This window comes from Ranitomeya imitator, chromosome 2 (assembly GCF_032444005.1).
Source record: "Ranitomeya imitator isolate aRanImi1 chromosome 2, aRanImi1.pri, whole genome shotgun sequence".
NCBI lineage: Eukaryota > Metazoa > Chordata > Amphibia > Anura > Dendrobatidae > Ranitomeya > Ranitomeya imitator.
In genome coordinates this window covers 712500618-712516816 of record NC_091283.1, presented here as the reverse complement: position 1 = coordinate 712516816, position 16199 = coordinate 712500618, and positions in this window count along the sequence as shown.

Genomic DNA, 16199 nt, shown 5'->3' with positions numbered 1-16199 from the left:
TCTGAAGCAGGTGTAAGGACATGTGTGAGCGGCGAAGATATTTACTGCGCAAGGCCACAAATCCCAGCCTCGCACTGTGACTTTATGAAAAGATACTGTGGGTCTGGGATTCATGGCCATCGTTAACCGCACCGGCCAACATGAAATGAGGTCAAAAGACGGGCAGCGCTCACAGTGCATGGCCAAGGGATAACAAGAGCGCAGACTCCTGTACAGCAAATAACAACGCTCAAGAGGCTGCGCCCAGCACCAAGGCGTTATTTTTGGACACCTGCGTTGCGTCTCCTTAAAAAGACAAGTCACGCCTCCAATACAGTCTTACTGTATAATGGGCAAAATTGTGTACGTGTTTCATTCAGCGTGTGCAATGAGCAAAATTTAAAGAGCAACCTTTCACTTGTGGAGCATTACTGCTGCACAAGGTGTGGCTCTTCTACTTTGTAACACCAGAGGGAGGGTTAAAGGTTACCTTTGAAATTGGTTCTACTAGGCTTCAGCCTACACTCTGCTCCTCCTGCAGACCCTGGGCTCGAACACCACCAGTTTTTGCCCGGAAGTGCTAGCTACACAGAGAAAAACACCAGCCAATGTGTCAGTGGGGTTCAGCAACGCCAGCTGTTCCCCCGCTGTGTAGCCAGCAACGTGTCCTGCAAACGCAACGCAGACACAAAGCTGCCTCCAGTGCAGGCTTCGGCCTACACTATGCTCCCCCTGCTTACCCTTTGCTCCAACACCGCTAGTTGGGGCTCTAGGAAGACAATCTTGAATAGGCAATGCATCCGTGTTCCAGCACCGTCAGCTGGTTCCGGGTAGTGTCAAGCTCACTGAGATGCCTATGCGTTGCCCAGTTGTGTTGCGGTCGGGTTAGCCAACTCCATGGTGCCTCTAGTTTAGGAGCTTCCTATGTGGGCTGCGTGAATTGGCAGTCAAGGCTGGTTCTGTAGTGCCAGTAGGCCAAGCTCCCCCTGTAGGACTGTTGGTGTTCGGTAACTGCGGCTGCCTCATGGCCTAGCTGTTCTCTCCTCTCCTGTGGACCTTCTGGTCCACATCCTGGTTCCAGCACCATCAGCTGGTTCCGGGCATAGCCTTTGGCTTAGGTGCCTCCTTCTGGGTATCCGAGTTCCGCCAACGCCAGGCGGTCCTTGGTAGTGCTTTTAAGCGCGGGTACCTACAGCTTAGCAACCGTGTTCCAGCACCGTCAGCTGGTCCTCGGTGATATTGGCTCTTACACACTAGGGCAACGCATCCGTGTTCCAGCACCGCCAGCTGGTTCTCGGCAGTGTTTTTGTCACGGGTACTCCCTCGTGCCCAGCCTGGTTCCAGCACCGTCAGCTGGTTCCGGGTAGTGTAAAGCTCACTGAGACGCCTATGCGTTGCCCCGTCGTGTTGCGGTCGGGTTAGCCAACTCCATGGTGCCTCCAGTTTAGGAGCTTCCTATGTGGGCTGCGTGAATTGGCAGTCAAGGCTGGTTGTGTAGTGCCAGTAGGCCAAGCTCCCCCTGTAGGACTGTTGGTGTTCGGTAACTGCGGCTGCCTCGCGGCCTAGCTGTTCTCTCCTCTCCTGTGGACCTTCTGGTCCACATCCTGGTTCCAGCACCGTCAGCTGGTTCCGGGCAGAGCCTTTGGCTTAGGTGCCTCCTTCTGGGTATCCGAGTTCCGCCAACGCCAGGCGGTCCTTGGTAGTGCTTTTAAGCGCGGGTACCTACAGCTTAGTAATCGTGTTCCAGCACCGTCAGCTGGTCCTCGGGGCCATTGGCTCTTACACACTAGGGCAACGCATCCGTGTTCCAGCACCGCCAGCTGGTTCTCGGCAGTGTTTTTGTCACAGGTACTCCCTCGTGCCCAGCCTGGTTCCAGCACCGTCAGATGGTTCCGGGTAGTGTCAAGCTCACTGAGACGCCTATGCGTATCCCCGTCGTGTTGCGGTCGGGTTAGCCAACTCCATGGTGCCTCCAGTTTAGGAGCTTCCTATGTGGGCTGCGTGAATTGGCAGTCAAGGCTGGTTGTGTAGTGCCAGTAGGCCAAGCTCCCCCTGTAGGACTGTTGGGGTTCGGTAACTGCGGCTGCCTCGCGGCCTAGCTGTTCTCTCCTCTCCTGTGGACCTTCTGGTCCACATCCTGGTTCCAGCACCGTCAGCTGGTTCTCGGCAGTGTCTTTTGCTCTTGTACCTTCTGCTCCCCATCCTGGCTCCAGTAACGTCAGCTGGTTCCGGGCAGAGCCTTTGGCTTAGGTGCCTCCTTCTGGGTATCTGAGTTCCGCCAACGTCAGGCGGTCCTTGGTAGTGCTTTTTAGCACGGGTACCTCCTGCTTAGTAACCGGGTTCCAGTAACGTCAGCTGGTCCTCGGTAGTTCCATTGGCTCTTGAACCTTCGGGTAGCCATCCGAATTCCAGTTCCATCAGCTGGTTCTTGGCATTTTCTCAGCCTTCTTGTACCTTCTGCTACATTTCCAAGTTGAAGACCCTAAAGATGACGACCCGGAAGACCACCCCTAAGATGACGACGACACCAGAGACGACAACCAGTGAGATGACGACGACCCTGGAGATGACCCTGGATATTGGATTCAAGTTCATTCTCTGTCCTCCATAGTACACGCCTGCGCAAAGCAATCTTACCTTGCGCAGGCATGTACTACGGAGGACAGAGAATGAACTTGAATCCAATATTTTGGCCAGCATGCAGCCAGCGGGTAAGGAAAGGGTGAATCAAACACCCGAAAACTCCGCCCATATGACCCAAAACTGGTCCCGCCAAATTCAGGTGACAGGTTCCCTTTAATGTCTCCGCCACCTCCCCAAATACATCCTGCATTATTCTTAGTTGTTTTCCTTCATGTAGAATGAACCTACAAGGAAAGAAAGGGTTTATTTTAATTCCGATATTTTGGTCCCATTGACTTGTATTCACTTCCCTTTCAACCAACCGGTAGGGCATCATCTCTAACGAGATTAGTCTAGCAATGTGGGCGTTCAAACCGTGTGTACGCGGATGACAGGATGAGTACTTTCTTTTCCTAACGAGAGTATCTTGCAGGGTGAGCTGGACTGGAGAGCTGCATATGGTGGAACTAGCGGGGGTGGTGGTGGACATGGCAGATTGAGAGAGGGTTGGTGATAGTATTCTTGATGTTGGCCTGCCTACAGTGTTTGCTACCAAGAACCTTGTGATTCCCTGACTGCTTTGGCCTTGCGACGATACCTCCACATTTGCTGCTGGTGGTGTCCTAACCTGTGGTCTTACTGTGAGGGAAGCAATGTAATGTTGCTGACTACCTTCATTCTGAGCAGGTGCACCAACGGTATTGGACGTTTGGTAGTTAGTCCAGGCTTGCAAGTGTATGCTGGTTAAATGTCTACGCATGCATGTTGTATTTAAATTTAGGAGATTCTTCCTTCTGCTAAAGGTCTTTGAGCACTTCTTACAAATAACCTTGCACTGATCATTCGGATCTTGGTTAAAAAATTCCCACACTGCACTCTTCCTACTATGGATAACCTTTTCAGGCATTGCACGCTGTGCTACTTTCACTGGATGGCCACGCTGTCCTAAAACTGTTTTTGGTTTTGACAAACATTTTTGGCCAGATATGGGCCAGCCAGATGAAAGCTGTTGCGATGTAGATGGCTGCTGCGGATCATCCTCCTCCGCTAATGGCAGCGGCACCCTCTTCACCCAATGGCTGCTAATCTGGATCAACAACTGGGTCATCTATCACCTCCTCTTCAATGTCATGTGCACCTTCCTCTGTGTCACCGTGTAAGGTGTTATAGCGTTCGGGACGGGGCACCATAGTCTCATCAGGGTAAGATTCCGGCTCAGTACACTGCGAGGGCAATGTAGTGATCTGAGTCAATTGAACAGCATCATAATCTAGCTGTGGCTATGCATCTGTGCACTCCATGTCCGATTCATCTTGTAATGGGCTGTTAACAATTTCCCTTTCTAACTCAGGCACAGTATGTGTAAAGAGCTCCATGGAGTAAACTGTATTTTCGCCTGCCGCATCCTTCACTTTTGGTTTGGGTGAAAGACACAAGGAAGCAACTTATTCCTGACCGGGAGCAGCCACTGATCACTCGCTGCTTTTAGATTTCGAACCTTCTGAAGAGGAGGCGAAAGAGCTAGAGGCTGAGTCAGCAAGGAAAGCCAAAACTTTTTCCTGCTGCTCCGGCTTTAAAAGCCGTTTTCCTACTCCCAGATAAGGGAGCCTTTGAGGCCTTGTTTAGCCAGACGATGACGCTGGCTCAAAACCTCGAGCCTTTGGTGCTATTTTGCTTTTCCCACTACCACCACCAACAGTTCCAGCTGGCAATGACCACCCACGGCCTCTTCCACATTGCTTCCTCATTTTTGGAAAAATCTAAACAAAATAACAACCGTTATATGGTACTGTGACTCAAGTAGAAGGTGTATATGAACTTGTGGATAATTCAAATCTCCCTTTTTTTTGGGGGGGGAGACTGCAACAACAAAACTCAGGCCCAGTGTATTACACTATACAATGTAAGTGGCAGAACGTGGCTGGAAGATGTACGACAACTAGCAGAACTGTGACATAGATCCAATTAGTGCCAATTTAAATCTCCCTTTTTTGTGGGGAGATTGCACCAAAACTCAGGCCCAGTGAATTACACTACACAATGTAAGAAGCAGAACGTGGCTGGAAGATGTACGACAAACTAACAGAACTGTGACGTAGATCCACTTAGTGCCAATTTAAATCTTCCTTTTTTGGGGGGGAGACTGCAGCAAAACTCAGGCCCAGTGTATTACACTATACAATGTAAGTGGCAGAACGTGGCTGGAAAATGAAAGACAAACTAACAGAACTGTGACGTAGATCCACTTAGTGCATATTTAAATCTCCCTTTTTTTGTGGGGAGACTGCACCAAAACTCAGGCCCAGTGTATTACACTACACAATGTAAGTGGCAGAACGTGGCTGGAAGATGTATGACAAACTAACAGAACTGTGACGTAGATCCACTTAGTGCCAATTTAAATCTTCCTTTTTTGGGGGGGAGACTGCAGCAAAACTCAGGCCCAGTGTATTACACTACACAATGCAAGTGGCAGAATGTGGCTGGAAGATGTACGACAAACTAACAGAACTGTGACGTTGTAACGCTCGCACCGAGACTGGTTGGCGCGGGCGCCTGGGGGTGTGGCCCCACTGGACCACAGACCGAACTTCCCTGGAAGGGGTGTAACTAAGTAGCTTCCTAGGTGTTCGCTGGAGCCTCTGATGGTGAGGTCAGACTTGTGCAATAGGAAGCTACCAGGTGCTACTCCAGGATGGAGTCGGACTGTGGATGCTGATCCCACCGGGGACAAGACACGGGCAGGCAGGCACGGCTGTGACACTGGCTGACAGACGGGTATGGCAGAGGCCCTGACGGGCGGACTGGCTTGACGGAGATACAGGCAGGCAGACAGGCGCGGCTGGCACTCAGGCAAACAGGCGGGCACGGCTGGCACTGGCAGACAGGACTGATACTCTGGTAGGAACTGGGATTCAGATGGATGTGTGGAAACAGTTAAGAACCTGTTCAGACTGGAGAATATAAAGCAACAGGTAGAGACCTGTATGGAAAGTTGCAGAATAAAGATAAAGCAAGAGTGGAAGCAAAGTTGAATCGCAGGAGGCTGAGTACGAGTAGAAGGCGGAGCTAAGAGAAGAGAAGGAGAAGGCAGAGCTATGAGCAGAGAAGGAGAAGACAGAGTAGAGAAGGAGAAGGCAGAGCAGAGAGTAGAGAAGGAGAAGGCAGAGCAGAGAGTAGAGAAGGAGAAGGCAGAGCAGAGAGTAGAGAAGGAGAAGGCAGAGCAGAGAGTAGAGAAGGAGAAGGCAGAGCCAAGGACGGAGCCGCTAGAGGCGGAGCCAAGAGCGGAGACGCTGGAGGCGGAGCCAAGAGCGGAGACGCTGAAGGCAGAGCCAAGAGCGGAGACGCTGGAGGCGGAGCCAAGAGCGGAGACGCTGGAGGCGGAGCCAAGAGCGGAGACGCTGGAGGCGGAGTCAAGAGCGGAGATGCTGGAGGCGGAGCCAAGAGCGGAACCGCAGGAGGTAACGCCAAGAGCTAAAGACGTAGAACCACAAGCAGCGGTGCCAGGTGGAACCGCAAGGAGCGGAGCCGCAGAGCAAAGCCACAGAGTGCGGAGCAAGATCAGAGAGCAGAGCTGAGAGAAAAGCTGAGAGACACAGAACCACAGGTTGTGGTAGAACTGAGCAGAGAGAAGAAGAGCCACAGACAGTGGCGAACAGAGCAGAAAGATAAGGCAGAGGTACACACAGCAGAGTGGGAAATGACTAATGTTGTGAATTCTGTGGCAGAGCTCCCTCCTGTGGTCACAAGTGGTACTTCGGCTTATTCTCTCTGTGAGCTTCTGTTGGTGGAGGGAAGTGGTACTGTGGCTTCTGAGTTTCCTCCCTCAGGTGATCTGGTGAGGTCGTTAGGTGCTTCTCTACTTAACTCCACCTAATGCTTTGATCCTGGCTTCCTGTCAATGTTCCAGTGTTGGACTTGCTTTTCCCTGGATCATTCCTGTGGCCTGCTGCTCTGTGTAGCTAAGTTCTTCTTTGCTATTTGTTTGCTATTTTTTCTGTCCAGCTTGTCTATTTTGTTGCTGGAAGCTCTGGGACGCAAAGGGTGTACCTCCGTGCCGTTAGTTCGGTACGGATGGTCTTTTTGCCCCCTTTGTGTGGTTTTCTTTAGGGTTTTGTGTAGACCGCAAAGTTATCTTTTCTATCCTCACTCTGTTAAGAAAGTCGGGCCTCACTTTGCTGAATCTATTTCATCTCTACGTTTGTCTTTTCATCTTAACTCACAGTCATTATATGTGGGGGGCTGCCTTTTCCTTTGGGGTATTTCTCTGAGGCAAGGTAGGCTTATTTTCTATCTTCAGGCTAGTTAGTTTCTCAGGCTGTGCCGAGTTGCATAGGCAGAGTTAGGCGCAATCCACGGCTGCATCTAGTGTTGTTTGGAGAGGATTAGGGATTGCGGTCTGCAGAGTTCCCACGTCTCAGAGCTCGTTCTATGACTTTGGGTTATTGTCAGATCACTGTATGTGCTCTGACCGCTATGTCCATTGTGGTACTGAATTGCCTTTCATAACAGTACAGGAAGCCAAAAGTACTAATGATTCTCAATAGAGGGAAAAAAGAAGTTCTGAGACCATTTTTTTTTCTTTGCACTGTGTTTTGCCTTTTTTTTCCCCTAGACATTTGGGTGGTTCAGTACACAGGTGTAGCGTTGGACATTAGAAGTCTGTCTTCATTTGTGGATCAGCTCTCGGCAAGAGTACAAAAGATTCAAGACACTATTGATCAGAAATCTATGTTAGAACCAAGAATTCCTATTCCTGATTTGTTTTTTGGAGATAGAACTAAGTTTCTGAGTTTCAAAAATAATTGTAAATTATTTCTGGCCTTGAAACCTCGCTCCTCTGGTGATCCAGTTCAACAGGTTTTGATTGTTATTTCTTTTTTGCCTCAGGACTGGGCATATTCTCTTGCGCCGGGAGATCCTGCATTGAGTAATATCGATGCGTTTTTCCTGGCGCTCGGATTGCTGTACGATGAACCTAATTCAGTGGATCAGGCAGAGAAAAATTTGCTGGCTCTTTGTCAGGGTCAGGATGAGATAGAGGTATATTGTCAGAAATTTAGAAAGTGGTCCGTGCTCACTCAATGGAATGAATCTGCGCTGGCAGCTATGTTCAGAAAGGGTCTCTCTGAAGCCCTTAAGGATGTCATGGTGGGATTTCCTATGCCTGCTGGTTTGAATGAGTCTATGTCTTTGGCCATTCAGATCGGTCGACGCTTGCGTGAGCGTAAATCTGTGCACCATTTGGCGGTATTACCTGAGCTTAAACCTGAGCCTATGCAGTGCGATAGGACTTTGACCAGAGTTGAACGGCAAGAACACAGACGTCTGAATGGGCTGTGTTTCTACTGTGGTGATTCCACTCATGCTATCTCTGATTGTCCTAAGCGCACTAAGCGGTTCGCTAGGTCTGCCACCATTGGTACGGTACAGTCAAAATTTCTTCTGTCCGTTACCTTGATCTGTTCTTTGTCATCGTATTCTGTCATGGCATTTGTGGATTCAGGCGCTGCCCTGAATTTGATGGACTTGGAGTATGCTAAGCGTTGTGGGTTTCTCTTAGAGCCCTTGCAGTGTCCTATTCCATTGAGAGGAATTGATGCCACGCCTTTGGCCAAGAATAAGCCTCAGTACTGGACCCAGCTGACCATGTGCATGGCTCCTGCACATCAGGAGGTTATTCGCTTTCTGGTGTTGCATAATCTGCATGATGTGGTCGTGTTGGGGTTGCCATGGCTACAAGCCCATAATCCAGTATTAGATTGGAAATCCATGTCGGTGTCCAGCTGGGGTTGTCAGGGGGTACATGGTGATGTTCCTTTTCTGTCAATTTCGTCATCCACCCCTTCTGAGGTTCCAGAGTTCTTGTCTGATTACCAGGATGTATTTGATGAGCCCAAGTCCGATGCCCTACCTCCGCATAGGGATTGTGATTGTGCTATCAATTTGATTCCTGGTAGTAAATTCCCAAAAGGTTGACTGTTTAATTTATCTGTGCCTGAGCACGCCGCTATGCGCAGTTATGTGAAGGAATCCCTGGAGAAGGGGCATATTCGCCCGTCATCGTCACCATTAGGAGCAGGGTTCTTTTTTGTAGCCAAGAAGGATGGTTCGCTGAGACCTTGTATAGATTACCGCCTTCTAAATAAGATCACGGTTAAATTTCAGTACCCCTTGCCATTGTTATCTGATTTGTTTGCTCGGATTAAGGGGGCTAGTTGGTTCACGAAAATAGATCTTCGTGGTGCGTATAATCTGGTGCGAATCAGGCGAGGAGATGAATGGAAAACTGCATTTAATACGCCCGAGGGTCATTTTGAGTATCTAGTGATGCCATTCGGACTTGCCAATGCTCCATCAGTGTTTCAGTTCTTTATGCATGACATCTTCCGACAGTACCTGGATAAATTCCTGATTGTGTACTTGGATGACATTTTGATCTTCTCGGATGATTGGGAGTTTCATGTGAAGCAGGTCAGAACAGTTTTTCAGGTCCTGCGTGCTAATTCTTTGTTTGTGAAGGGATCAAAGTGTCTCTTTGGTGTGCAGAAGGTTTCATTTTTGGGGTTCATCTTTTCCCCTTCTACTATCGAGATGGATCCTGTTAAGGTCCAAGCCATCCATGATTGGACTCAGCCGACATCTCTGAAAAGTCTGCAAAAGTTCCTGGGCTTTGCTAATTTTTATCGTCGCTTCATCTGCAATTTTTCTAGTGTTGCCAAACCATTGACCGATTTGACCAAGAAGGGTGCTGATTTGGTCAATTGGTCTTCTGCTGCTGTGGAAGCTTTTCAGGAGTTGAAGCGTCGTTTTTCTTCTGCCCCTGTGTTGTGTCAACCAGATGTTTCTCTTCCGTTCCAGGTCAAGGTTGATGCTTCTGAGATTGGAGCAGGGGCTGTTTTGTCGCAGAGAGGTTCTGATTGCTCAGTGATGAAACCATGCGCTTTTTTTTCCAGGAAGTTTTCGCCTGCTGAGTGAAATTATGATGTGGGCAACCGAGAGTTTCTGGCCATGAAGTGGGCATTCGAGGAGTGGCGTCATTGGCTTGAAGGAGCTAAGCATCGCGTGGTGGTATTGACTAATCATAAGAACTTGACTTATCTTGAGTCTGCTAAGCGGTTGAATCCTAGACAGGCTCGTTGGTCGCTGTTTTTTGCCCGTTTTGACTTTGTGATTTCGTACCTTCCGGGCTCTAAAAATGTGAAGGCGGATGCTCTGTCTAGGAGTTTTGTGCCCGACTCTCCGGGTTTGTCTGAGCCGGCGGGTATCCTCAAGGAAGGAGTAATTGTGTCTGCCATCTCCCCTGATTTGCGGCGGGTGCTGCAAAAATTTCAGGCTAATAAACCTGATCGTTGTCCAGCGGAGAGACTGTTTGTCCCTGATAGGTGGACCAATAAAGTTATCTCTGAGGTTCATTGTTCGGTGTTGGCTGGTCATCCTGGAATCTTTGGTACCAGAGAGTTAGTGGCTAGATCCTTTTGGTGGCCGTCTCTGTCGCGGGATGTGCGTGCTTTTGTGCATTCCTGTGGGATTTGTGCTCGGGCTAAGCCCTGCTGTTCTCGTGCCAGTGGGTTGCTTTTGCCCTTGCCGGTCCCGAAGAGGCCTTGGACACATATCTCTATGGATTTTATTTCTGATCTTCCCGTTTCTCAAAAGATGTCAGTCATTTGGGTGGTCTGTGATCGCTTTTCTAAGATGGTCCATCTGGTACCCTTGTCTAAATTGCCTTCCTCCTCTGATTTGGTGCCATTGTTCTTCCAGCCTGTGGTTCGTTTACATGGCATTCCAGAGAATATCGTTTCTGACAGAGGTTCCCAGTTTGTTTCGAGGTTTTGGCGAGCCTTTTGTGGTAGGATGGGCATTGACTTGTCTTTTTCCTCGGCTTTCCATCCTCAGACTAATGGCCAGACCGAACGAACCAATCAGACCTTGGAAACATATGTGAGATGCTTTGTTTCTGCCGATCAGGATGACTGGGTGTCCTTTTTGCCTTTGGCTGAGTTCGCCCTTAATTATCGGGCCAGCTCGGCTACCTTGGTTTCGCCATTTTTCTGCAATTCTGGGTTCCATCCTCGTTTCTCTTCAGGACAGGTTGAGTCTTCGGACTGTCCTGGTGTGGATACTGTGGTGGACAGGTTGCAGCAGATTTGGACTCATGTAGTGGACAATTTGACCTTGTCCCAGGAGAAGGCTCAACGTTTCGCTAATCGCAGACGCCGTGTCGGTCCCCGACTTCGTGTTGGGGATCTGGTTTGGTTATCTTCTCGTCATATTCCTATGAAGGTTTCCTCTCCTAAGTTTAAACCTCATTTCATTGGTCCGTATAGGAGTTCTGAGGTTCTTAATCCTGTGTCTTTTCGTCTGACCCTTCCAGATTCTTTTTCCATACATAACGTATTCCATAGGTCATTGTTGCGGAGATACGTGGTACCTATGGTTCCATCTGTTGATCCTCCTGCCCCGGTTTTGGTGGAGGGGGAATTGGAGTATATTGTGGAGAAGATTTTGGATTCTCGTGTTTCTAGACGGAAACTCCAGTATCTGGTTAAATGGAAGGGTTATGCTCAGGAAGATAATTCCTGGGTTTTTGCCTCTGATGTCCATGCTCCCGATCTTGTTCGTGCCTTTCATATGGCTCATCCTGGTCGGCCTGGGGGCTCTGGTGAGGGTTCGGTGACCCCTCCTCAAGGGGGGGTACTGTTGTGAATTCTGTGGCAGAGCTCCCTCCTGTGGTCACAAGTGGTACTTCGGCTTATTCTCTCTGTGAGCTTCTGTTGGTGGAGGGAAGTGGTACTGCGGCTTCTTAGTTTCCTCCCTCAGGTGATCTGGTGAGGTCGTTAGGTGCTTCTCTACTTAACTCCACCTAATGCTTTGATCCTGGCTTCCTGTCAATGTTCCAGTGTTGGACTTGCTTTTCCCTGGATCATTCCTGTGGCCTGCTGCTCTGCGTAGCTAAGTTCTTCTTTGCTATTTGTTTGCTATTTTTTCTGTCCAGCTTGTCTATTTTGTTGCTGGAAGCTCTGGGACGCAAAGGATGTACCTCCGTGCCGTTAGTTCGGTACGGAGGGTCTTTTTGCCCCCTTTGCGTGGTTTTCTTTAGGGTTTTGTGTAGACCGCAAAGTTATCTTTTCTATCCTCGCTCTGTTAAGAAAGTCGGGCCTCACTTTGCTGAATCTATTTCATCTCTACGTTTGTCTTTTCATCTTAACTCACAGTCATTATATGTGGGGGGCTGCCTTTTCCTTTGGGGTATTTCTCTGAGGCAAGGTAGGCTTATTTTCTATCTTCAGGCTAGTTAGTTTCTCAGGCTGTGCCGAGTTGCATAGGCAGAGTTAGGCGCAATCCACGGCTGCCTCTAGTGTTGTTTGGAGAGGATTAGGGATTGCGGTCTGCAGAGTTCCCACGTCTCAGAGCTCGTTCTATGATTTTGGGTTATTGTCAGATCACTGTATGTGCTCTGACCGCTATGTCCATTGTGGTACTGAATTGCCTTTCATAACAGACTAATGACAAAGAAGGAGCAGGGACAGACATAGACCAGAGTACAGACAGGAACGGACACGAATACACAAACAGAACACAGATGAAGGCCTGCAATAGTGCAGCCCTCTGAGACAGGAAACACACGACCTGGCAGCTCAGTAGCAAATGCTAACTGAGGGGAATAGTTTGCTCAGGCATCCTCCAATGGGTAAGGATGCCTTAAGTATCAGAGGCCTCAAGGCCATTGGCAAGAAGCACCTTAGGGAGGTGCACACAGTCTCAATAAGAATCCGGAGTGGCTGGCGCCGCCCCCCTATGCACACAGCCAGGAAGTGTACACAGAGCAGGCCTCCATGAAGCACATGGCATGGAACCAGCAGCAGACAGATCTCACAGCATGGCACTGGGTGAGTGAGTAGATGTAACAGGCAGGTGGGGAATGGAAGGCCATGCAGTGATGCCGGCAGGGTTGTTACAGTACCCCCTCCTTTACGCCCCCTCTTCTTCAAACCCGCTAAAATGATTAATAGAAGAAGAAAGAAACCACTCACAGTCCAAGTCATAACATCTTCAAAGTAGGATAAGGCAAACGGGTCACCAGGAATCTCAGAAGACAAAGTTTCTTTGTGCCCAACAGGGTTAGCTTCATCAGAAATCACAGATAGCAAAGTCTCTTTGTACCCAATAGGGTTAGCCTCCTCAATGGACTGGACCATTTCCTCTGGGTAGACAAGAAGCAGGGACTTGGATGCTACTGGTTTGATATCTTCACCAGCCGGCCACATTGAAGCCGAAGGAACACTCACAGGATACATCTTCTGTCTGATATCCAGAGACAAATTTTCAGGTAGCTGAAATGTTCCAGAGTACTGAACGCAGGAAAAATCACTGGAGCAGAGGGTGGAGAATAATAACTCCACCGGATCAGGAAAAAACAGAGAGGAGAAAACTTCTGTTTTGGAATCTTCACCAACCGGCCATATGGACAATGAAGGCACCCACATAGGAACCATTTTCTGCTGATTATCCAGAAAAAAAACGTCCAAGAGGCGGAGGTATTTCCACGAACAGGTTACAGGTATAGTCATTAGAGTAGTGAGGAGAGATTGTCACCGCTTTCCCATCTTTGGTAACATCAGCACTCCTTGACTCGATGACTAACAGGTTCCTGGTATAGTCACTGGAGACGTGTGGAGAGATAATCACCGCTTCCTTATCTTGGGTGACATCAACACACCTTGACTCGACGACTAACAGGTTACTGGTATAGTCACAAGAGACGTGTGGAGAAATATTCACCGCTTCCTCATCTTGGGTGACATCAACACACCTTGACTCGACGACTAGCAGACCAGCTGAAGAAGAAGACAACACAGTTGACTGTCCTTGATGCATGGGAACCAGACACCTCTCATGACTGGGTAAATTCAAACGAAGTATTTTGCAGGAACTCTTGACTAGAGCGGGTGGTAGAGTCCCAGGCTCAGAATGACCCATGGGCATAACAGACAGCATACAGTAGATAAACTTCTTTGTGTATAAGGCTCCAACTTGGAGCTGTAGTTGTCCTTGCAGGACTAGACTGCTCTTGAGTAGGGCTTGACCAACTTCAGACAACGCCCTTACCGGGTTCTGGAGCTGTATGACAGAGACCACACACCGACTCCGAATGGTTGGCAACTTTACCACACCAAAGCTCCCGGAAAACAGAGACACCGTCTTTGATTTTAATGGAGAGGAGGTACTCTCACCTAGGGCAGCCTCTCCTGCTGGCCCAGGGTTTTGGAGTTTTAGATCTACAGGGCAGAGACCGTCTGGATGTTCATTGCAACCGCAGCGATACCGCGTTCCCTTCTTGCGGCTGGATTTGGGCTGCTGCTTTGCCAGCCCACTTTTATCAGCCTTCTGGGGTTTTGCTTGGGTAGCTGCTGGGACAGGTAGAGGAACAGGTGGGTCTTGGACGGACTTTGTCTGACGTGATGATTTCTTTGGGGGATTCGCTCGTCTAGACCGCCTCTGGGATCTGGTGAGGGAAGACTTTGCAGGAGGAGCAGGTTTAGGCGCTTTGAAGGCTTTAACAAAGGCTTCCAGGAAAGCCCCAAGGTCTGAGAGGATTGGATCCCTTGCTTCCCAGAGAGGGTTCATCCAATTCAATGCATCTCCTGCTAGGTAGGACAAGATAAATCCTACCTTGAACTCATCAGAAGAAAATTCGGAAGGATTAGCTTCGATATACATCAGACTACGCTCCAGGAACTCCATGCACTCCTCTGGATCCCCATAGTATCTAGGCGGAAGGAGTTTTTCTCTACTGGCAATGTAATCATACAACTCTCTAGAGATTATGAGGGGACCACCAGGAGTAGGTGTAGGCAGATCTTTCAACTGAGTATAAAAACCTTCCGGGGGGCAATACAGGCTAGAAGAGAGTTCATTTTGCTCCGAGAGCAACGGCTCATGGGACTCAGCGGGGACCATGGCCTGAGCAATCTGTAACGCTCGCACCGAGACTGGTTGGCGTGGGCGCCTGGGGGTGTGGCCCCACTGGACCACAGACCGAACTTCCCTGGAAGGGGTGTAACTAAGTAGCTTCCTAGGTGTTCGCTGGAGCCTCTGATGGTGAGGTCAGACTTGTGCAATAGGAAGCTACCAGGTGCTACTCCAGGGTGGAGTCGGACTGTGGATGCTGATCCCACCGGGGACAAGACACGGGCAGGCAGGCACGGCTGTGACACTGGCTGACAGACGGGTATGGCAGAGGCCCTGACGGGCGGACTGGCTTGACGGAGATACAGGCAGGCAGACAGGCGCGGCTGGCACTCAGGCAGACAGGCGGGCACGGCTGGCACTGGCAGACAGGACTGATACTCTGGTAGGAACTGGGATTCAGATGGATGTGTGGAAACAGGTAAGAACCTGTTCAGACTGGAGAATATAAAGCAACAGGTAGAGACCTGTATGGAAAGTTGCAGAATAAAGATAAAGCAAGAGTGGAAGCAAATCTGAATCGCAGGAGGCTGAGTACGAGTAGAAGGCGGAGCTAAGAGAAGAGAAGGAGAAGGCAGAGCTATGAGCAGAGAAGGAGAAGGCAGAGTAGAGAAGGAGAAGGCAGAGCAGAGAGTAGAGAAGGAGAAGGCAGAGCAGAGAGTAGAGAAGGAGAAGGCAGAGCCAAGGATGGAGCCGTTGGAGGCGGAGCCAAGAGCGGAGACGCTGGAGGCGGAGCCAAGAGCGGAGACGCTGGAGGCGGAGCCAAGAGCGGAGACGCTGGAGGCGGAGCCAAGAGCGGAGACGCTGGAGGTGGAGCCAAGAGCGGAGATGCTGGAGGTGGAGCCAAGAGCGAAACCGCAGGAGGTAACGCCAAGAGCTAAAGACGTAGAACCACAAGCAGCGGTGCCAGGTGGAACTGCAAGGAGCGGAGCCGCAGAGCAAAGCCACAGAGTGCGGAGCAAGATCAGAGAGCAGAGCTGAGAGAAAAGCTGAGAGACACAGAACCACAGGTTGTGGTAAAACTGAGCAGAGAGAAGAAGAGCCACAGACAGTGGCGAACAGAGCAGAAAGATAAGGCAGAGGTACACACAGCAGAGTGGGAAATGACTAATGACAAAGAAGGAGCAGGGACGGACATAGACCAGAGTACAGACAGGAACGGACACGGATACACAAACAGAACACAGATGAAGGCCTGCAATAGTGCAGCCCTCTGAGACAGGAAACACACGACCTGGCAGCTCAGTAGCAAATGCTAACTGAGGGGAATAGTTTGCTCAGGCATCCTCCAATGGGTGAGGATGCCTTAAGTATCAGAGGCCTCAAGGCCATTGGCCAGAAGCACCTTAGGGAGGTGCACACAGTCTCAATAAGAATCCAGAGTGGCTGGCGCCGCCCCCCTATGCACACAGCCAGGAAGTGTACACAGAGCAGGCCGCCATGAAGCACATGGCATGGAACCAGCAGCAGACAGATCTCACAGCATGGCACTGGGTGAGTGAGTAGATGTAACAGGCAGGTGGGGAATGGAAGGCCATGCAATGATGCCAGCAGGGGTGTTACAGACGTAGATCCACTTTAACCCCTTCATGACCGGGGGATTTTTCGTTTTTCCGTGTTCGTTTTTC